A 25,277-nucleotide genomic window follows, 5' to 3' on the forward strand; every position below is an offset into this window, starting at 1 on the left:
TCAATAGCTCAACGGATAAAGGAGTGGAGTGAAAACCGAAAGGTCGACGGTCAAACCCCGACCGTTGCACTATTGTCGTACCTACTCCTAGCACAAGCCTGACGCTTAGTTGGAGAGGAAAGGGGAATATTAGTCATTTAACACGGCTAATATTCTTTAAAAAAAATGTGACCATGAACATTTTTTTTAAATAATATAAAAAAATTATAAGTATTTTTAATAGGAGATACGTTAGGTACACCGCTGGTCTTCTAAATTGAAATGCATAGCAATCGAAATAACTAGATGGAGCCACTAATGTACACAGTACTGTGACATTACTTACCGATCTACACTAATTGTTAGTCCCAGCAGTTTCAAGATCGCCGCCTGTAACAACAAAAATTTATAAGTTAAACTTTGGATGGAGTAGATTTTATAAATTTACCCGGCTTTACTCACGTGTTTAGTCGACTGACTCCCTCGAAAAAGGACCCCGGATGGGTTCGAAACTAGTCAGGCTAACGTCGACTAAACACGTGAGTAAAGCCGGGTCAGACATTATATATAATGAAAATCAGTCACGATAGTTTAAACGCCAAAATTTTGAATACGTAATGCATTTTCGATGCAATGCTTCGAGATGTCTTATTGTCCAAAATTTCTCAGTGAAGACACATGAGATATGGATCCGAGAAATGGTCGCTAACTATGGGCCTATTAAGAAAGCTCAGAGTCACTCAGTGGGCGATGGAGAGAGTTATGCTTGGAGTTTCTCTACGTGATCAAATCAGAAATGAGGAGATCCGTAAGAGAACTAGAGTAACCGACATAGTTCATCGGGTTGCAAAGCTGAAGTGGCAATGGATAGGGCACATAGTTCGCACAACCGATGGACGTTGGGGTCTCAAGGTGCTGGAATGGCGACGTCACACCGGAAGACGCAGCGTTGGAAGACCCACCACTAGGTGGAGTCGCAGGGAGCCGCTGGATCCAGGCGGCGCAAGACCGTGGCGTGTGGAAGTCCCTACAAGAGACCTATGTCCAGCAGTAGACGTCTATCGGTTGATAATGATGATGATGATGAATGTATTTTATTTTTCGTAATTGACCACTGTAAAATAAGTGTACTTGGTAAGTATGCGATAAGCTTTAAGTGAACATTATCTAAACTCGCAAAACCGAAAAAAAAATATTGAATGAGGAAAAAGGATATAACTGTTCACAATTCCCTAAGTAAAGGCCCTAATTCGCAGCTCAAACAACCAATTGGGAACGAACCTGAGGAAAAACATACATTTTAATCCTATCGTTAATTACCTTGTGTATGGCTCACAATTTGTCCCTTTTGAAGTGCCGCAGTGGCAAAACAACGGGTTTTGTGTATTCGCAACCGGGACCCGTGTACATAATGTCGTCCAGATAAATAAATACCTACAAACATACATATAATATGTTTAATTAAGGACTGGTTTTCAAACACAACATTTGGCGCACACACACACACAGACAACAGGTGCACCATAAATGGTAAACAACTTTAACAATTTTAAGTTTGTGATGTTAAAGTTTTTTTTATAGAATACAAGTATTTTTCAATAGTACAGATAACTTTAAACTATCAAAAATACATTTTAATTTCATTTTAAAATATAAGTATAATGTTTTCATAGGTTTTGTAGTGAAAATCTATCAAAATAACAATTTTAATATCAGTTTAAGTTTATTTTTTTATTTTTTTATTTTTATTTTTCATGTACCGAAATTGTAGTTAGAATTTAGATAGTAGTAATAAATTAAGTTACAATGGAAATGCTTATCTCTGAACAGAGATTTCTTCCAGCTTCCTAGTTATATAGCCATTGAAATCTAGCCCTGAGTAAGTAAAGTCACAGAACCGACAGCGCAGCGTTGGGATTTCAAGGTGCTTGAGTACTGAGTAGCGACTTCTCACCGGAAAGCGTGACACATTAGCCAAATAGAGTATAGACGATATGAAACGAATCGCAAACAATACAGCTGTTGGCACAAGATCGCAGCATGTGGAATTCTCTACTGGAGACATATTTCTATATTATATGTATGTTTCACCATAAAACCATTTGACGTCTATCAGTTAACGACGACAATATTGATTTGTATAGTTTTTTCATCTAAGTAAATTTTAAAGAAAACGGTTGGGCTATAAAACCCCGGGTTGATACGCCTGCAGTAAAAGTTTATTTATTTATTTATTTTATTTATTTATAACAAATAATTGTTGTAAATAATAAGGGAAAGTAGGGAACAACCTAGTGAAAAACTCTTCGTAGTTTTGCACGCGCATCTTTAGCGCTTCCCTGATATTTCAGTATCAGACATCGCCGTGAGTCTTTTCAGATGTCGTTTCGACGCAATGTGAACGGATCGGGCGCAAAGAAGCAGTTGTTAATCTTGAGCAATCCGTCAAGTGGAAGGCTTAGGGTGATCAACAGCTGTGCTCTTACTTACGTTAATAAGATGTATTTCGAGATTTAAATACGACCAAAAGAGATTGCTTTCACTCGCTTTAGGTGGTTTACAACCTCAGTACTTTTGTTTATGTAACCGATGTATTTTGGTTTTGGTTTTGTCTACGAATGTGTATTCAGCGTAACGATAATATTATGAGAAGCCCAATTTTAGTTATTTTTACCTATCGTACCCTTCGATCACAGAAAAAAGTAGACACATCTGTAATAGTAGATAAATTATCAACCTATCTATAGTAGATTTTTTTATAGCACACAAGAATACAAGAAATATAGGTAGCCTTAAGCTACGTATACAAGGCGGCCTTATTACTATAGTCACCATAATTATTATAAACTAGCTTATGGTCGCGACTTCATCCGCGTGGACTACACAAATTTCAAACCCCTATTTCACCCCCTTAGGGATTGAATTTTCAAAAATCCTTTGTTAGCGGATGCCTACGTCTTAATAGCTATCTGCATGCCAAATGCCATGTAAGTAGTTTGAGCTGTGCGTTGATAGATCAGTCAGTCAGTCAGTCAGTCAGTCAGTCACCTTTTCCTTTTATATTTATATTTAGAAGATGCATCAGACACACTTGTTAAATTTTCACTCATCTACTGAAGCGAAGGAACAGAAGTGGGTGGATTGTAGGTATTCTAGAGATGAGCAAAAAATGCTTTCAAGCCCGGAAAACCAAAGAGTTCCCATGGGATTATAAAAAAATCCACAAGGACGTAGTCTTGGGGTAAAATCATATAATAGAAGTATAGTTCATACAAAATGACTTCTCATGCGCCATTTTACCTCTATGGGTCAACTGTCATGACCTTTAAAATAATGACCTAGAATCATGAAAATCGTACTTTTGACATGAAATTTGATACATAATATGGTGCGTGAAAAGTCATTTTGTACGTATTATACCTACAACTTTTTAGGATACCAAAAAAATACAAAAACTCTCTCCATAAAAAGGACGCTAAAACAAAGGCATAATTTTCAATGGATAAAAAATGTAGGCAACCGCTGACTAATAATATTTTGAATGAAAATACTACGATCCATCACTCGGAACCTTTTATCGATTCCATCAACAAACACTTTAAGACGAGTCGTCTGACCTGCTTAGCTATTCGTTGCTATTGGAAACTAACCCCATCTGTAGTCTATACAGTGTGTTTTTTTAAATGGGACAATATGGGGAAATCTAAAACCATAGGATATACAGGGTAACTGTCTTAGGAACCTTTACGTTTTTATTGTAAAATTAATTTTGTCAATGTAAATTTTTTGGTCAAGAATGAGTTGTCCATAAAAATAAATAAAATTGCCAATTTTTTTTAAAGCAAATCGATTCGGGTTTGATGGTATCCATCACTCGCCACTCGGAATCTTTGATCGATTCCATCAACTGACCTGCTTAGCTATTCGTTACCATTGGAATCTAATCCTATGTATCTACAGAAGAATGGTTATGTTCGCGACTTCGTCCGCGTAGACTACACAAATTTCAAACCCCTGTTTTACCCCTTTAGGGATCTCATTTTCAAAAATACTTTCTTAGCGGATATCTACGTCATAATAGCTATCTGCATGCCTTTCAGACCAATCCGTCCAGTAGTTTGAGCTGTGCGTTGATAGAACGGTCAGTCAGTTTTTACTTTTATAATATATGTATCTAGATATAGGTCCCTATTGCAGGTTTGTTATTTACGAAGCGGTTAGTGTGACAAAAATTTAAACTATTACATTAATAGAGGAGTTTGGTCTTGGCAGCCTTGTTGAGTAAGTGGTGATACCCATGAAAACTAGTCTACAATATTTTTTTTCGTTAAAACTAACAACTCGATCAAGCAGCACTTAAAACTGTCAGACTTCCCCGAGAGGAAGAAACAAGTCTCGCGGAAGCAATTCATCTACAGACTTGTATAACTCTTGCGTTGCCCTTCTGAACTTTATTTAACTAATGTTCACTTCACTGACGTCAGACGCAGTCTCTTTGATTAATTATATGGACCTCTGCGTACTACGCACTAGATGAGTTAATAGACCAACAGGACGATTGTCTAAAACCTGCATCAATCATTATTACATTGGCACGCAAATAACTATTATGACGTAGGCATCCAATAAGAAAGGATTTTAGAAAATTCAACCCCTAAGTGGTAAAATAGGGGTTTGAAATTTATAAAGTCCACGCGTACGATGTCGCGAGAATAAGCTAGTAATCAATATTCAAGTGAATAGTTTATAAATTGCGTGTTCTTCGAAAAGGGAACTTTGTAATAGAGTTTAAACTTTTGATTTAATATTCTGTTAGACTGAAGGACGGCTTAATTAAGTTAATTGTTATCAATTTGTTTCGAACGGTGATCTCTAAAATGTAAATATAATATTTTGTTTAAATGGAAATAATGCTATCGTCATCATCATCAACTGATAGGTAGACGTCCACAGCCGGATATATGTAGGTCCCTTGAAGGACTCTCACAAGGTCTTGCGCCACCTGAATCTAGCGGCTGGGGGGGGTCTACCAGCCATGCGCTTTCTGCTAGGTGATTCGCTCGCTACCGAGGTCATTCGACATTGGTTGGTTCTACAATGCTGCTTCAGTGGGTGACATTAAAATATTTTTTCGTAGAAAACATTCAGTGGATAATCACCCCACGGGAGCGAAGTCGCCATTGGAATTGGAATGGCGACCTCAGCTGTTTTTCGATTAATAATAATAATTTCGAATAATATTATGCTAAGTGCTAACCGAGACAAGGGTAAGGAAAATTACACTAAGTGCAATCCACACCTACAACTATGCAGCGCAGAATGGAAGCCCAGCTTTTTTCTTTTCATCAACTCAAACTAAGCTTTATTTACTTACGCATAAGAACGACGCGCGGCGCGCCGTATATTGAGTCTCTTTTGGGTTTTAATCTATATATATAAAAGGAAAAGGTGACTGACTGACTGAATGACTGACTGACTGACTGACTGATCTATCAACGCACAGCTCAAACTACTGGACGGATCGGGCTGAAATTTGGCATGCAGATAGCTATTATGACGTAGGCATCCGCTAAGAAAGGATTTTTGAAAATTCAACTCCTAAGGGGGTGAAATAGGGTTTTGAAATTTTGTAGTCCACGCGGACGAAGTCGCGAGCATAAGCTAGTTTCAGCATAAAACAGTATCATAGTACGGGACAGGTCAAGAATAGTTCGTCCATGGGTCGAGATGATAATCGGGGTGGGGACGCCCCGCACACCCGCACATCCCCCGCGTTAACCCTGTGCGAGCGAGCGCGGGTGACGTGTTGGTTTGCGGGGCGTCCCCCGCCTCATACCGCAATTGCCATCTCGACATATCTTGAACTATAGGTATGTTCAGGTACACAACGCTGTATTTTCAAAAGGACTCGGGTCGACTAAGAATCAAACCGAGAGCTCACTCACTCTAGTTCACTCTGCCGTAGGAGAATTCAAATAGAAAGGTGTATTGCTCTAAAACTACTTTCAAAAGCTATTTACCATTTTCAAGGCTGAATTGCCCATTCGTCGTTCGTGAGAACTAGTTGGGAAAATCTGGGAAAATTATACTGAAACGAGGCAATTTGTCCTTATGATTTATTAGACGGGAAGGCTTGACGCTAACTATAATGCTTGCTAATATAGCACTTTTCTTTATTATTAAATCCACATAAATCTCTTATAATATAAAATAGGTTGCAATATTTTACGTTAATCCATACGAATATTATAAACAAGAGGATGCCCGCGACTTCGTCCGCGTGGATTTAGGTTTTTAAAAATCCCATGGGAACTTTTGATTTTCCAGGACAAAAAGTAACCTATCCGTAGTAGCCCGTCCCCGTGATGCAAGATACTTTAGTACCAAATTTCGTTAAAACATTTAAACGCATGAATCTTTAAAAATCCCATGGTATCACCACGATTTAAGAATGCAATTCCTTACAGCATCAAGGTTGAGAAGTAAACGGTTAAAAGTAAAGGTCTTCGTAAACGTTTCTGATTGGTCGAGAGCCAATGTTTCTGATTGGTCAAGAGAGTTGCCCCGTTCGCATTGTGTCAAATCAAATACTAATTTAACAATAACTAATTACATTATTCTTATTAATACTTCTTATAGACTTATTAAACAAAAGTTGAATATAAACAGTAATTTAGCCGGCGTTGCTGACAATTGTTTCATTTAGTCAACACGACAAATAAAATATTTTCATCCATCACAAACAATTCATTTCAAACGAAAGTGCGACAAATCCTCGTAACGTAGCTCTTTCATTAATCAGTCCTTTCCTCCGATTGTTTACAAGCATTGATTGCTCATCCAATAAACAAAATAAGGTCAAAACACGCCAACCCTTAATAAATCAAAGGGGATCGGGAATAAAATTTTATCATCTCTCTTTTGACAACTTTTCTTTAGCAACTTGTTTACATTTTTGAAGTATGATTTCGAAAGTTTTCCGTGGTGTAAAATCGAAAACAAAATTTGTTATTGATTTAATTATTATTAGTTTTAAGGTTTATTCGAAAATTGAAAATACCAATTATTAGTTTATGACCACAATTACATTTTTTTGTGTGTGATGTTACCACAAATAGGCTACTTGACTCATATCTAATTTCGTCCAATAAATGATTATTTATTATAGTATTTTGCTTAAGACAACGAAATATATCAATAACAATTATTAAAAACGCAGGATGGATATATAAATCCAATTTAAAAAAATACAGTTTTTATTTTTATTTGAAACTCAGAAAACGCTGTCAGCCATGATGTGACGTCATTAAATATGTAAACAAACAAATGTCATCCCTATTGACTAACGTAGTATCCATATATATAAAATTTCAAGTCCTCCTGACTAACTTATATATCAACGCACAGCCTAAACATCTAAACAGCTGGTTCTAGATACATGAAATTTGGTGGGTGTGTTCTTTGTTGGTAAAGAGAAGGTGCCCACTAGGAAAGGATTTTTTGAAATTCCACCCCTGAGTGGGTTAAATGGGGGTTTGAAATTTATGAAGTCCACGCGGGCGAAGTCACGAGCATAAGCTAGTTTTTATATATTTCTAAAAACTCATAGTAAACGTTAAAAATTATCGTTTTCTCTTTATAAATTGAATAAGTTATTAAGTAAGACTTACAACAAAGTGATCTTTGCAAAAATAAATTTGGGTTGCAGTCGTTAGTGATATAGGATCCCTTTAAGCAAGTCTTCGCGTGTTACGTATATTTATTTCACTGGGCACTCTAATCCACAACTTTCCTGTGGTCTTTATCGATGCGTTTTTACATTCTCGGATGATACAATAACGATAATTACTATATTTTTCATGTAAACTAGTATAGAAGTCATGTTTATTAAACTTTGGGAGGTTATGCTGTTGTTTACAAATGCATGACGTCGAGCACAGATAATCTTTCGGCCAAACATGGCCGGCAGTGTTTTCACCTGTCTAAGAAAAATATATTTTTAAATTAAAGTTTTACGGTTTTTAGGGCGCAAAAAAATATAGTGTTAATTTTTTTGATCTAATAGGACAAATATTAACCATTTAAGACCTACTTAAAAAAAGTGTCAACTAGCCTATTCACGGTTTTCAGATTTTTTCCCGAATGTCTGCTATAAGAACTACCTACCTGCCAAATTTCATGATTCTAGGTCAACGGGAAGTACCCTGTAGGTTTCTTGACAGACCGACAGACAGACAACAAAGTGATCCTAAAAGGGTTCCGTTTTTCCTTTTGAGGTACGGAACCCTAAAAATAAAAATTACTTGCGTTAGCGGTGAAGGAAAACATCGCGATGAAATCCTGCATGCCTGAGAGTTCTACATATTGTTCTCACAGGTGTGTGAAGTCTGCCAATCCACACTTGGCCAGCGTGGGCTATGGCCTTAACCCTTTTCATTCTGAGAGAAAACCCGTGCTCAGTAGTGGACCAGTGATGGGTTGATGATAATAATGATGAAAATACACTTAATATATTTTATTATCAAAACCAAGGAAGAATATTTTAATCGTGAAAACCGATGCTACGTGCCATGTACCTAGTATACGTGAAAGCACATTTCGTCACCTCAGTTAAGTTTGTTTGAATGTCCCTTGCGTAACAGTTGACGTAAATCTAATGATTGATTGCTTGACAAGTTAAACATGAAAGCGTGAATAGATAAAGCCTATTACTTTGTCCTGAAAACTACACGCCAAATAACTGTTATAATAGTTCGCGACTGTTAGGGATTTGATCTTTATAGAACTTATAAAAATCCAGGCTTTTGGACTCCAAGTGGTCCGGATTCCACCTTAGTTGCCAAAGTCAACTTCAACTTCCGGTGGTACACCCTGGCAATTTGCAAACGAGGCTCTGATGTCTCATGTCTCCATGTCCCATCTATGGGTCGCTGTGTTGAATACCGCATCGCATAGTGTCCAAGGTATATGTGCTTCGTGGTAGGATTTTATCCCAAATCTGCCTGGCTAACGACTACACTCCAGTCTCATTCTAAGAGGAGATTTGTGCTCAGTAGTGGGCCGGAGATAGGTTGATGATAATGATGATGAAAACACACTCAATATTTTACTATCACAACCAAAGGAGAATATTTTAATTGTGAAAACTGATTCTACGTGTCATACCTAGTATACGTGAAAGCACATTTCGTCACCTCAGTTAAGTTTGTTTGAATGTCCCTTGCGTAACAGTTGACGTAAATCTAAAAGGCGATAAAGGAATCACAGCTCTAACCACACTTCGTCATGATTGATTGCATGACAAGTTAAACATGAAAGCGTGAATAGATAGAGCTTTTTACTTTGTTCTGAAAGCTTCACGGCAAATAATGGTTCGCGACTGTTATTCGATTTTTATAGAACTTATTCTAACCCATACTAATCACATCTATATCAGTACCCTTATTATAAATGCGGAAGTGTGTTTGTTTGTTAGTTTATTGGTTTGTTGGTTTGTCCTTCAATCACGTCGCAACGGAGCAAAGGATCGACGCGATTTTTTGCATGGGTATAGTTCAAGACCTGGAGAATGTCATAAGCTAATTTTTATCCCAGAAAATCCCCTCAGCAATGAGGAATACGACTATAAAAAAGAAGCCGTGTAAAGGCTAAATACTAGCAATTATTCGACACTAGCTGATGCCCGCGACTTCGTCCGCGTGGAATTAGGTTTTTAAAAATCCTGTGGGAACTCATTGATTTTCCGGGATAAAAAGTAGCCTATGTTACTCTCCAGGTCTTTATATATACCCATGCAAAAAATCACGTCAATCCGTTGCACCGTTGCGACGTGATTGAAGGACAAACCAACAAACCAACAACACTTTCGCATTTATAATAAGGGTACTGATCACCATGATTCTACCTAAACTACTACTTGAAGTGACCGGTTTAAAAGTAATGCTTTTCTTTTCTACAGAGAACATTGTGTAAGGGATAGCACTAAAAGCTCTATAAATTACGTTTATTAAGATAAATTTTATGTTTAACCGAATTAGCATAATATTAAGGGACTAAATTAGATATTCCGCTAGACTTAAATCTCTTGGGACTTAATAATAATTTTGAACAAAAATAAAAGTCATTCGTTCCAATTAGCGTGTTATAAAACAACTCATAATAAAATTACTTATCCCGTAAACCTCTGGCAACTTTTCAAGTATTCGTAACTGTCGTCACTCCCAAACTTGGGTTTTAATGCTCTTTGAATCAACTTAACTGTAATTTGGAGTGTCCATTAGGAAGTTGAGGAATGTTTCGCGGATTTACGTCCTTTAGCGGCCACGGATGAGCCAACAAGTCGAATTTAAAGCCCGACTAAGACCGGAATCATAGTCGTTCTTCATTCATTCTTCATTCATTCTGGGCTGGTTTCCGCACTTAAACGTTTCCGTCTGTTGTGCGTGCATTGCCCCTCCCCGCCGAAGTCTTCACTCCAGCCATCCAAGCTCGCTCCAGAAGCCAAGTAGACCACCCAGGTTGCCGAGGGCTTCTTGAAGTGAGGTCGGGGAACCTGAATGGCGTTCGCGTTGATCTGCTACGCCCGTGCACTCTAGGAGCACGTGCGTCGGTATTTCATCGACCTCCATGCAGGCCCTGCACAGAGGACTGTCGGTGACACCTATAACGAAAAGGTGTTTGTTTAGTGGGCTGTGCCCTGTTATGAATCCCACCACCTTCCTAAGTTTACCTCTGTCCAGGCGGAGTAGTTTGTTAGTTTGACGTTTGTCTATGTTAGGAAAAGCCTCTTTGGCTTGCCTACAGTCTGTTGTGTTAGCCCATAGTTTAGAATGTTCTTTTAGTGTTAGTTCATGCAACCAGGTTTTATACTCACTGAAGGGTGAAGGAATCATAGTCGTATTGAACGGCATAACTTTTTAATTTTATTCGATTGATTCGAGTAATGTTGAATTACCCAGAGTCATTGAGGAAACAATACGTTACCTACGTATTGTTTCCTCAATTATTGATCATCGAAGCTTCAAATAAAAAAGCTGTGATAGCCTAGTGGTTAGGACTCCGCCTTCTAATCGGAGGTCGGGGCTTCAATCCCGGGCACGCACCTCTAAATTTTCGGAGTTATCTGCGTTTTAATTAATTAAACACTTGCTTTAACGGTGAAGGAAAACATCGTGAGGAAACCTGCATGCTTGAGACTTCTCCACAATGTTTTCAAAGGTGGGTGAAGTCTACCAATCCGCACATGGCCAGCGTGGTAGACTATGGCCAAAACCCTTCTCACTCAGAGAGGAGACCCGTGCTTTGTAGTGAGCTGGTGATAGGTTGATCATGATGATGATGATGAAGCCTCAAAAGCTCAACGGTTAAAGGAGCTTACTGAAATCTGATAGGTCAGCGGTTCAAAAACCACCCGTTACACAAGCAAATGTAACCATATGCCGAATGCAATGCCGGCCGGTTGCATACAACTTTGTTATTAAGAAAATCGACAATCGTATAACCGCGAGTTAACGAATGTTGCTCACAGCGTTTAAAATGCAATAGCAAATCTGACAATACTTCACCTTTGAGCCTCAATAGCTCAACCGGTATAGGAGTGGACTGAAAACCGAAAGGTCGACGGTTCAAACCCCGCCCGTTGCACTATTGTCGTACCTACTCCTAGCACAAGCCTGACGCTTAATTGGAGAGGAAAGGGGAATATTAGTCATTTAATATGGCTAATATTCTTTATAAAAAAAAAAAAAAAAAACTATAGTCGACGCATTTTAAACTGAGTCGTCGAGTTATCTGTCTGTTTTTACCTACGACCTGTAAGTGCGAGCGAAACAGACAGATAACTCGAAAATGTGTTCACTATAATATAACTAACTCTTCTTAACGATACGAAAAGTCGAGCCGATCTAAGTTGTAGTTAAAAGCTGGCGGGTCTGTTGATGCGATTTCTGCTTGGAACAACATTAATAAATTTTTGGAACAGGGGGCCTAAATTACCGGGATTGTTCCCGAGCCCGGCCGAACACTAGTTTTGAATTTATGTTTGCGGCTGCGGTGTTACGGGCGTTGTATTTAATGAGTATGATGTACTGAAAGTTTATATCAATTTTGTTGGCATTTTTATAGCAATAATTATTACCCTAAAGCTTTGATCGCTTTAGATATAAACCTAAAGGACCTATATAAACCTAAAAAGAGCGATCCTGGTACGTTTTAAAAAAACATAATTATATAATACTAGCTTATGCTCGCGACTTCGTCCGCGTGGACTACACAAATTTTAAACCCCTATTTCACCCCCTTAAGGGTTGAATTTTCAAAAATCCTTTCTTAGCAGATGCCTACGTCATAATAACTATCTGCATGCCAAACTTCAGTCCGATCCGTCCAGTAGTTTGAGCTGTGTATTGATAGATCAGTCAGTCAGTCACCTTTTCCTTTTATTTTTATTTTTTTCAGAAACATACATTATAACATCAGGACGCGCACCCTGAACAGCACCGAATAACACATATAACCTTCCAACCCCCATTTCATCCCTTTGGACGGGAAAATGACGGACTTTCATACAAACTTCCATCCCCCATTTAATCCACCTAGGGGTAGAATTTCGAAAAATCCTTTCTTAGTGGATACCAACTCTTTCCAAAGAATAGACTCTCCAAATTTCATGTTTTTAGGACCAGCGGTTTAGGCTGTGCGTTGATATATATGTCAGTCAGTCAGTCAGGACTTTGAATTTAATATATATATTTATATATATATATATATATATATATATATACTACGGGACCTATAAGTATGTAGTACTACTTCTAAAGCTTGATAAAACACATTTTTTGTTTTAAATGGCAGTTCAATGGAGAAAGGCGTTGAAAAATATTATAAGTTTCACAAAGAAAATATAAATGTTTGAAAATTACATCAATTTATTTTGCGCTTGAATGCGTTTCAAAATCAACATCAGAAATTAAATTGGAGCATGTTTCATAAGGTCTCTTAAATAAACATTTACCGTACGTGTAGTTTGTCAATAATGATATGAAAATAACTCAAATGTATGTTGGAAGATAAATGTTTGTATTTTCATATGACAGACTAACGGAAAGCAGGGGAATGAGCTTTCGCAAACATAGTTATTACAAAAAAAAACTATAATATATTATACCTATGCAGATAAACCTGAAAATAAAACACGAAATTACTGAAGGAAGGAAAGCTGTGTGAAGTCTACCAATCCGCACATGGCCAGCGTGGTAGACTATGGTCAAACCCTTCTCACTCTGAAAGAAGACCCGTGCTCTGCAGTGAGCCGGCGGGAAACGGCCGGGAAACTTGCATCTCATAAACAGACTGAAAATATTATCCCCAACTCCCAGGGATACCAAAATTTTAGCGATTAAACTACCGTGAGTGATTTCCATTCTAAATAATATCTGTCCCGGCTGTACTCACGTGTTTAGTCGACGTTAGCCCGACTAGTTTCGAACCCATCCGGGGTCCTTTTTCAAGGGAGTTCATCCGGGGTCCTTTGTCAAAACCGCGGCGCGTGCGCGAACGGACTCCGTTGAAAAAGGACCCCGGATGGGTTCGAAACTAGTCGGGCTAACGTCGACTAAACACGTGAGTACAGCCGGGACAGATATTATTTAGGATACCAAAATTGTTTGAAGACAAATTCTCCGTTCTTCGTCACGGTTAAAGCAAGTGATATTTAGTTGGTTAGAACGCTCATAGCTCTGAAAAGTGTGTGCCCGGCATCAAACTTGGACCCCCGAATTGCTGGACATCGTTTTAGACACCAGGCTATCCGCTTATTATAAATAGGAACAATATCCCATTAATCGCGGGATCCTTGCGACCTCAATCTGTAATTTTCCCACTCGCCGCCTCTAATCGCCATTTTTGCTTAAGCAATACTTCTTAGCCCCATTTATTAATGTCAGCCATCTTGTGACGTTGCGAAAAAATGTCGCACGATGTATTTTTAATAACGGGCCTGAGGTTAGGTTCCGGAACGTTAAAAGCTATTTAGAAATTTTGAGAAGAAGTTAAAAAGAAAAATTCGCTACGGTAAACTTTTTACACACTTACCTCTTAGTCCTTTTAATTTTTTAAAGAATAAGAGTGATAAGTACCTACTGTTGTTTACTGATATGATATCATAAGAAAAAACGCGAAAAAAAAACATAGTCTTATACTTACTCGGAGCCAATGCCGCATCGTAGGCGGGGCATTGACCAGTTTTGCACGCTATACATTGCGTGTTTAAAAATCACTAAAACTACAAAATGAGTCAATTAGTTATTGGTATTAGAATATGTTTAGGTAGTATAACAATATCGCTAAGTTTTTGCTAGCGTTCTGGGTACATCCTGTATATACGGATCGAATACATAAGTGGCAAGGATGACGTCCCTCAACAAGACGAGTAAGACTAGTAGAGACAGTTTACTTTATTAATATTAACTAAGCAACGTCATATAAATCATGGGACTGTGAAAACGTAATAAATTTATTATTTATGGGCACGGAAGCAAGTTTAGCAAATATTCAGTTGCATTTGACATTGACAAAGTGCTTTAGCTAATCCCAACGGACAGGCGGCATAATTAATTAAACATATCGAATGCCAGCAAATCTATTTATTAAAAGCCTTTGTGTTCTATTGAATAATTCTAGCAGCTATCCTCACGATGAATTCAGTTATGAATAGGGATTACAATTTTCTATCTAATGCATTTATTTATTTTCGGTTAGGTACATAGGTACTTTATAAACTACGGAATGGTAACAACTGGTAACAACGTGTAGAAACCAAAGGGGTGTGGGTTAATAAAAAACTGACATACCCTTCCAGGTTAGCCCGCTTCGATCTTAGACTGCATCATCACTTACCACCAGGTGAGATTGCAGTCAAGGGCTAACTTGTATCTGAAAAAAAAAAACCAGCCAAGTGCGAGTCAGGCTCTCGCAATGAGAGTTCCGTACTACAGTCGTATTTTTTCGACATTTTGCACGATATTTAAAAATCTATGATGCATAAAAATAAATAAAAATCTGGTTTAGAATGTACAGGTGAAGACCATTCATATGATACCCCACTTGATATTATAGTCACTCACTTCGAAAGTTGAAAATACTAATTATTAGTTCATGACCACAATTTAATTTTTTTTTGTGTCATCTAACCCAAAATTCACGGTTTTCAGATTTTACCTACCTGCCAAATTTCATGATTCTAGGTCAACGGGAAGTACCCTGTAGGTTTCTTGACAGACAGACAGACAGACAGACAGACAGACAGACAGACAACAAAGTGATCCTATAAGGCTTCCGTTTTTTTTCCTTTTGAGGTACGGAACCCTAAAAATTGCAATAGTTTGAAACAGTGTTACAGTTATTAAACCAGACCCTGTGTGTGTTCTGAATAAAAACAATAAAAGTAATTAAATCTTAGTCCATTAAAACCATATTTTATATCCTATCTAACCCATTTAAGGACGAAATTTCAATAAAAAGTCTTGGCTATAAGTTATAAAAGAAACCTAAGATCAGTTTTCAGTTTTTGGTCTGTTGGAAGGCTTCGACCGTGGCTAGTTACCACCCTACCAGCAAAGCCGTGCCGCCAAGCGAGTTAGCGTTTCAGTACGATATACCGTGTAGAAACCAAAGGGGCATGGGTTTGATAAAATACTACCATACCCCTTCCAGGTTAGCCTGCTTTTATGTTAGACAATTCATAATATAGAGTTTTTCATAACTTTATATAACGTATGTGAAGTACATGTATCCGTACATGGCCAGCGTGGTAGACAATAGGTATTAAAATATCATTGTACGACCTCCCTGGCGCAGTGGTAAGTGCTGTGGTCTTATTAGTGGGACGTCCCGGGTTCGATTCCCGGCGGGGATTTGAAATTTATAATTTCTAAATTTCTGGTCTGGTCTGGTGGGAGGCTTCGGCCGTGGCTAGTTACCACCCTACAGGCAAAGCCGTGCCGCCAAGCGATTTAGCGTTCCGGTACGATGCAGTGTAGAAACCAAAGGGGTATGGGTTTAATAAAAACTGCCATACCCCTTTCAGGTTAGCCCGCTACCATCTTAGACTGCATCATCACTTACCACCAGGTGAGATTGCAGTCAAGGGCTAACTTGTATCTGAATAAAAAAATAAAAAAAGCCTACAATAATAGTATTAATTTATCACTATAGTAACCCAGCAACTCACTCAGGCCAATAACGTTATGAATGGCACCTAGTGGCCGAGCTCGGTACATCCATCATCGCCGATGGATAGACTCGAATCACTGTAGATCCGTTTTCCATTAGGATTCCGGCGGCTTATTGCTACGAAAGTGACGAGTACCGAATATCTTGTATAATATTTTACTAAGAAGTGCTTTGTGTTTTTCTGTAAAAGGTAACGAAAAAAAAGGATTTAGGCTAAATATTTACAACCCTGGTAACGGGCCGCCACTTTTTGAAGTACGCTCGTACGTGTCAAAAGGTGCTTAGACCCCGTGCCAATTATAGTCCGCGACAGGTTGAGATGGTAATCGGGGTACGATGGATAGAAAAACTATGCGACATTATCATATAAAAAAATTGAATTCCAACTGCTCACTTCTGATGCTGTACAGGACCTGACCACAAAAATTGATGGTATTATTAAATTCAATTGAATTTGCAAAAGCCACAATAACTCACACACCAAAGTTACAAAGTTTGGAAGAGGACACCAGTATTGCACAAAAGCATGCAATATTCATGACACACGAGAATCTCTATCTCTATAATATCAAAGTTTCCAAAACAGATTCATATGTGTGTAGAGTGTAAACTTCAGACAAATGTTCCAATTCAACTGTAGAATAATATCTAGTAAATTATAGTACTAGTAGCTCAGTAACTCTTGCTCCAAGATTTCGGATGAGGATAAATCAATATAAGTAGATATTTTATAAGTTCGGTGGTTTTGTTCAAAAGGATGGTAACTATAGATGGTAGTGGGAACTAAAACTATAGGTATCTGTAAACGAAATCATATTATAAGAAACTAATCTGAAATCACTATTTTGAAGATCATCCTACCGCCGTAATCAGAGTCACTAATATTTATGTGAGAGATATAGCTCCTTCTCGTTTAACTCAATCTTAAGTAACGATTCAACTCTGAGTACGGCGGTTCAAGTCGTAGTCACTAAATACGACAAATAAGTATTGCATTGAGCAGCCACCGAATTTCTTGCTAATTCTTCTCGGTAGGAAGGGCATTCCAAGCCAGTGTTAGATTCACTTGACGATTCAAAAGCACTTGTAAAAGTGTATTTGATAAAAAAAATCTTTTTATCTCTATTTCTATAAGAAAAATCATTCAGGGCTAATTTTTCATTGGGGGATTAAAATTGATGTTTTGAAAAATTTTGTATTAGAAATCTGTCAAAATATCGTAGCTATAATCAATCATCGGTCAAACACGAAAATTACAAAAAAAAATAAAAAAAGTTTCATTTTACATTTTTAGAGATTTGCTTATAATAACATCCCGAATATTTTAATTACTTAATCCCAAAAGGTTTATCAGAATTTACTTAAAAATCTGAACAAAGGAAAGTTGTGTTTAATTTTCGATATCCTAACAAATTGCGGTATAAAAGAAGGGTTCGAACGAAGGCTATCATTTTGTACGAAATTCATTAATGGGCCATAAACAAAACCCTTTCGTTACCTCTAACGATTCTATAAAACAGACTTTATTGAAATAAAGGACTGGGGATGTCGAACAAAAATATATTTTATCAAGTCCATTAATAGGTACGCAACCCGATTCGATTCATTGATTTTGAATGGAAACATCTTAGAAATAGGCAACTTTTTATCCCGGAAAAATCAAAGAGTTCCCACGGAATATTAAAAAACCGGCCAAGTGCGAGTCAGGCTCGCGCAATGAGGGTTCCGTACTACAGTCGTATTTTTTCAACATTTTGCACGATAATTCAAAAACTATGATGCATAAAAATAAATAAAAATTTGTTTTAGAATGTACAAATAAAGACCTTTCATATGATACCCCACTTGATATAGTCACTTACTTCGAAAGTTGAAAATACAAATTATTAGTTCATGACCACAATTTAAATTTTTTTGTGTGATCTTACCCTAAATTCACGGTTTTCAGATTTTTCCCCAAATGTCAGCTATAAGATCTACCTACCTGCCAAATTTCTTGATTCTAGGTCAACGGGAAGTACCCTGTAGGTTTCTTGACAGACAGACAGACAGACAACAAAGTGATCCTATAAAGGTTCCGTTTTTCCTCTTGAGGTACGGAACCCTAAAAACCCAACTCCACGCGGACGAAGTCGCGGGCATCAGCTAGTTCACCATAATTATTTCATTATCAGCATACAGTCCAGCTTAGGCAAATATTCAGTAACATTTTGACATTGACAAAGTGCTTCAGCCAATAGTATTTGGACAGTCGGCATAATTAATTAAGCGTATGGACTGCTGACTACTGTGGCGTCTATTTAGACATTCCATTGTTGTGATGTTAACGTTCGGTACTCGTAGGTACATTAGTCGTATTTTTTTTAATAATTTTTTAGTGTTTTACCTACACTTCAAGGAAATTACTAAATAATTTTTTAAATACATATCAAAAATTGCGTAACCGGCAGGAATCGAACCTGCATCTTCTGGGTTCGCGCCCGATGCCTCGACCAACTCGGCCACGGTTTCGCTTACCGCCAGTGACGAAATTTGTGATACGTGTGCAATTTTTGATATGTATTTAAAAAAAAAATTACATTAGTCGTAGTTACATTACGAGCCTTGATAGCCTAGTGATTAATGCTACCCTACCAAGACATCTGCCGGTTCGATCCCGGGAATGCACCGCTAACTTTTCGGAGCTTTGTTCTTTGTAATCAATTAACTTGCTTTAACGGCGAAAGTAAACGTCGCGAGGAAACCAGCATGTCTGAAAGTTCTTCATAATATTCTAAAAGGTGAAAAACTATAGGATGCCTCTAGTTATTAATAATTGGGTAGCAAAAGTTATTCACTAAAAGAAACAATGAAGTAGAGAAGCGTAAAGAGAGCTAATTATCAGTGTTACCAACACAACAATGTTTTCTGACGGATTCTGTTTGATAAATGAGAAAAGGCGATGTCCCAGTCACAGCCTTGACGCGCTAAAACAAATCAATTAATTAAGAAAATTGAGGCAACAGACAAAATACGAAGCCATAAAAGATCTTAGTATTTATTTTTCTTACAGCCGCACTCAGAGTTGCTAATAGTTATTTAAGATTGAGTTAAAACGAGACAGATTTTTGTGAGAGATATAGCTCTGTTTCGTTTTAACTAAACTTAAGTAACGATTAAGTGACTGAGTGCGGCAGTTAAATCTTTTTCTGTAACTTTTATGTTCGAGTTTGTTGTCTATGTATTTCTTCAATCTCCAGTCCCAATCAATATAAAAGGAAAAGCTGACTGACTAACTGATTTATCAACGCACAGCTGGACAGCACAGCTTCTGGGCGGATCTGACTGAAATTTGGCATGTAGATAGCTATGACGTAGGCATCCGCTAAGAAAGGATTTTTCAAAATTCGACCCCTAAAGGAGTGAAATAGGGGTTTGAAATTTGTGTAGTCCACGCGGACGAAGTCACGAGCATAAGCTAGTCTACCTATATTAAAAGGGGAGAAGAAAACTGATGCAGGAAGGGCGTTCGTATACTAACGGTTCGAATCAGAAACGAGGAGGCAAATCACTTTTTAAAACGAAAAACGGCGATGTCCCAGTCACATACTTGACACGCTAAAACAAATGAATTAATTAAGAAAATTGAGGCAACAGACAAAACACGAAGCCATAAAAGATTAGTATTTATTTTGCTTGGACCTTTTTCTTTAATTTTTACGTTCGAGTTTATTCTCTATATATTTATTCATCCGAGACATGGTCGCTAACTATGGGCCTCATAAGAAAGCTCAGAGTCACTCAGCGGGCGATGTAGAGAGCTATGCTTGGAGTTTCTCTACGTGATCAAATCGGAAATGAGGAGATCCGTAGGAGGACTAGAGTAACCGACATAGCTCAACGGGTTGCGAAGCTGAAGTGGCAATGGGCAGGGCACATAGTTCGTAAAACTGATAGACGTTGGGGTCCCAAGGTGCTGGAATGGCGACCTCGCACGCCTCGTAAAAATAAAATGATTATACTAACATAGTTTCAAAACATTGTCTATACTAACAAAATATTGGTCTCTGTTGCCTTAATAAAGAAATTATTGATTTATCATTATTATTTAGTTATTTACTCTGTCTAAATTGACTCACGGTCTCCTCCATCAAAAATATGTAAACTTAATCAACATTTTCCAACAAAGGATCTTTACTCCAATTTATGTCAAAATCAAGTAAATACATAAAGTAAAACGATAGCAAAATTTTAATATAAACTTAACTTTAATAAGCAGCCTTTACTTCATGTTTTACGAGCTAGAGGTCTGGCGTTGTGTAAAGATCACATTATTATGGGTCTAGTCCCGACAAAATGAGCTAGTGGCACGAGTAAGGATATGATATTAAATACAGAGGTTCGGCAAAGCCGTCTAGCTAGAGCAATCGTGGGGTAAGTGCGGAACGAAGGAGTGACTCGAACTGGCCTACGTAGTAAGGGCCCTAGGTTGACGGATCGTTGTGGTTGTGAAGATATTACATACAGAGGTTTGACGAAGCCGTCTAGATAGAGCAACCGTGGGGTAAGTGCGGAACAAAGGAACGACCCGAACTGGCCTACGTAGTTAGGGCCTTGGTTGACGGATCGTTGTGGTTGTGATGATAATATTACATGCAGAGGTTTGACGAAGCCGTCTAGATAGAGCAATCATGGGGCAGGAGCGACTCGAACTGGATTACGTAGTAGGGGAAGGCCCTTATGTGGAAGGGTCATCGTGGTCGTCATTTACTACGAGTTAAAGGCGTCTATACTGTTTCTCTCTTTTGTCGTTCTCTCGTTTTCGTCGTACTACTGTGTTTGAGGTCTAGCGTTATGTAAAGATCGCGTTATTATGAGTCTAGTCCCGACAAAATGATGAAGTAGCACGAAGTAGGGATATGATATTTATTGAATACAGAGGCGAGAAGCCATGCAGACAGAGCAATCGTGGGGTAAGTGCGGAACGAAGGAACGACCCGAACTGGCCTACATAAGTAGGGCTCTATGTTCATGGATCGTTGCGGTTTTCATTTATTACGAGATCAAAGGCGTCAGACTACTGTATCTCTCTTTGTACTGTGTTAGGGTCTGGCGTTGGTTAAAGATCGCATTATAATAAGTCTAGTCCCAACAAAATGAGTTATGTTAATGAAAATCGTACGATGCAACTAGTGGAACATATTGGCTATTAAAAAATGATTGTACAAAACCGGCCAAGTGTAAGCCAGACTCGTGCTCCGACGGTTCCGTACTATAGTACGGATGCACGATATATTAAAAACTATAATGTATAAAAAAATAAAGATCTGTTTCTGAATGTACAGGTAGTCTAATTATATAAAAGGAAAAAGTGACTGACTGACTGAGTGACTGACTGAATGATCTATCAACGCATAGCCCAAACTACTAGACAGATCGCGTTGAAATTTGATACGCATATAGCTATTATGACAGAGGAATCCGCTAAGAAAGGATTTTTGAAAATTCAACCCTTAAGAGGGTGAAATAGGGAGTTGAAATTTGTGTAGTCCACGTGGACGAAGTCGCGAGCATATGCTAGACTCTTTATATGATACCCCACTCGGTATAATAATCTTACTTTAAAAGTTGAAAATACTAATTATTTGTTCATGAACACATTTAAATTGTGTGATGTAATCAAAAATTCACGGTTTTCGGATTTTTCCCCTACCTGCCAAATTTTATGATTCTAGGTCAACGGGAAGTACCCTTAGGTTTCTTGACAGACAGACAGACAAACAGACAACTAAGATATCCTATAGGCTACAAGGGTTTCTTTTTAGGTACGAAGCCCTAAAAATTGTATGAGCTTGAAAAAAAAAACAATTTTGTTTGAGCCAAATACAATTTTTATAGCGTACCTAGTTGAAATAAGATACCAAACGAATTTCGAAAATAAAATACTAAATCGCGTAGCGTCAGACAAAAAAACGTAATTTGTTGGGAGAGAGAAACGAGATAATACAGTTCCTTTGTAGTCATTTAGCCTATTTTAACTTATGCTGTCATTTTAAATTTAGTTTGTGAAAATATGAAAATTAAGCTCGAGGCTAGACGTTCGGGATTAAATATGCTGTGTTACGAAGTTTTATTAAATTACTATACGTACAGTTGTATGAAAAGGTGACCTGTAGATTGTACACGAGGATAATAAAGGCTAAATTATACAAAACAAGTGCCCGCGACTTCGTCCGTGTGGATTTAAGTTTTTTGGAAATCCTGTAGGAACTCTTTGATTTTTCAGGATAAAAAGTGGCCTTTGTCAGTCTCCTGGATGCAAGCTGTTTCTGTACCTTTCATAAAAATCGGTTTTGAGAATCCTGTGGAAACTATTTGATTTTCCGGAATAAAATTGTCCCGGTGATGCGGGCTGTACCTACCAATTTTTTTAAATCGGTTAAACGGATGGGCCGTGACAAACTAGACAGACAGACAAAATATAATTTCACATTTATAATATTAGTAAAAATAAAAATTTGTAAATAAGAAGTAGGTATAGATACAGTTATTTTGTTTTTTCAAAAGCTATAATAATTTTTTTATTTTTGCCAGCGTGGTGGACTATGGCCAAACCATTCACAATCTGAAAGGAGACCCATTCTCAATAATGAGCTAACGATGAGTTGATGATGATGATGATAACGAGGATTATCGTAAATTGAAAAATATTACTTTTACCCAAATTCTACGACACAAAAGGAAGAAAGAAATTAAAACCGCTCAGAATTCCCGGCTTTTATACTACCATAGCAATGTTTGTGAGTAATTCGGGGCCAAGCAATCGTTGTAAATTTCGACGATACAATTTCTCCGGCAAAGTTGTGCTGCATAAAAAATAAAAACCCGGCCGAGTGCGAGTCAGGCTCGCGCAACGAGGGTTTCGTACCAAACCTACAGTCGTATTTTTTCAACATTTTGCACGATAAATCAAAAACTATGATGCATAAAAATAAATAAAATTCTGTTTTAGAATGCACAGGTGAAAACCTTTCATATGATACCCCACTTGTAGTTATCTAACTTCGAAAATTGAAAATATACTAATTATTAGTTCATGACCACAATTTAATGTCATCTATAAGACTATCTGCCAAATTTCATGATTCTAGGTCAACGGGAAGTACCCTGTAGGTTTCTTGACAGACCGACAGACAGACAGACAGACAACAAAGTGATCCTATAATTGTTTTTCCTTTTGAGGTACGGAACCCTAATAAAGGGGATCTTATGAAACCGAGAGCGTCTTACTTATCTATTTATTTATTGAAGGCTGGGGTTACTTAAGCGATTCTGTATTACAACGTTATGAAAGTAGAAAGTTTGAGGAAACGGTGTTTTGGATTGTAAGATAAATTTTAGCGGTCTAACTTTTTATTTATAAACCGACTTCAAAAAGGAGGAGGTTCTCAATTCGTCGGAATCTTCTTTTTTATTTTTAAATTTTATCATATCCGCGTCGATTTAGGCTTTTCAAAATCCCATGAGATTGGCGCCGATTCTTGTCTTTCTCTAAACTAAATTTGGAATATCTGCATCTTTATCTTTTTAATGTTGCTAAAAAAGGACAGAACATTGAATCATTTTTTTATTATTCATTATAGGTAAACGCTTGCCACAATCACACCTGAAAGTGATGATGTAGGCTAAAGGTAAAAAAAAAAAAAAACTTTAGTGCAAGCTACAAAAAACAATAGGCTCGCGAATGGCGGTTAAAGTGATAAGGTTTGACAGCTCAAAATTAAATTTAAGACTGTCAAACTGTGTCTGTCCTTTCCATATTACATTAGTAAGAAGAGGATGCGAATACTCTAAAATTTAGTTGTGCTCAGAATATGTACTAATATTATCTTTAATTTTCCAGGATAGAATTTTCCGGCCTGTGTCACGTGGGTCTGCCAGCACTGCGCTTTCCGCCGCGAGATCGCCATTCTAGCACCTTGGGACCCCAATATATTGGTTTAGTCTAGAGTAAGCCCCGCCCATGGCTACTTCAGATTCGCAACCAACTGATCTATATGTCGGTTACTCTAGTTCCTCTCCAAAGCTTGTGGTACGAGTAGATACAACAATAGTGCAACGGGTGGGGTTCGAACCGGCGACCTTCCGAATTTCAGTCCACACCTTTAGCCGTTGATCTGTTGAGGCTATATTGTCATCACTGGCAGCAAGCAATGAAACACTGAGGAGTTTTGGTTGAGAATACATGTCGCAATTATCCCATTCTCTTTAAAAATAGTATCATCATATTAATAGAAATTTTCAATTAATTTAAAACTATACGCTGCGGGTGCAGATAAAAACAGTAAAACAGCACATTTCCATCTTAATTTGCCTGACAAAGTTAAAAGCAAAACATCGTGTAAACGGATCAACAAGATATGCAAATGGCTGCTTTGAGCAAGCCTGCATCCCATCCTTGCATTTGCATGGTTTTCTCGATTCATAAGTCGAAATGCAAGCATACTGGGTCAGACAGGCTTACAGTGAAAAATGAAATTTACTTTGCAAATATCGTCGTCCTAGAAAATAATATAATATTATCAAAGTAAACAATCTTGTTGTAAGTCCCGCAAATCACTAATGCGCGTGGCCGCCATTTTAGTGACGTCAGCACTAGACTGAAGTTTCCAGCTGAGGTATATTTTTATTTAGGCTGACGTCAAAATGACGTCATTCGATGTTAATGAGACATGGTTCCGGCGCAATAGCAATTTGCGGGACTTACACATGGAATGCTTTGGTTGACGTTTAATATCTAGAGAGATAAGAATATCAGGATTATCGTAGCAAAAAAGAGAATGTAAGTATGCCATCACTTCCCATAAATTATGAATGCAAAAGTGTTTATGTTGGTTTGTCCGTCAATTACGTCGTAATGGAGCAAAGGATCGACGTGATTTTTTGTATGGGTGTAGTTAAAAACCTAGAAAGCGATATAGATAGGTGTCATTATGTGCCTAATTGCGGTGAAATTAGAGCCACTTTATGAGTGTGTTGAAAATCACTTTGTTCTTCGGATGTACGGAACAATACAATCATAATCATAA

The 25,277-nt window shown here is 37.7% G+C and overlaps 1 long non-coding RNA gene across 1 annotated transcript in view; it reads right to left on the reverse strand.

Moving 5' to 3' along the window:
* Positions 1-324: 324 nt before the first annotated feature.
* LOC138403418 (uncharacterized) overlaps positions 325-25,277 on the reverse strand; it is a 132,502-nt gene continuing 107,549 nt past the window's right edge. Inside the window, exon 3 of the long non-coding RNA XR_011237691.1 lies at positions 325-369. This is a non-coding gene — a long non-coding RNA (uncharacterized lncRNA). The remainder of the gene's footprint in view (positions 370-25,277) is intronic.

This window comes from Maniola hyperantus, chromosome 16 (assembly GCF_902806685.2).
Source record: "Maniola hyperantus chromosome 16, iAphHyp1.2, whole genome shotgun sequence".
NCBI classification, from domain to species: domain Eukaryota; kingdom Metazoa; phylum Arthropoda; class Insecta; order Lepidoptera; family Nymphalidae; genus Maniola; species Maniola hyperantus.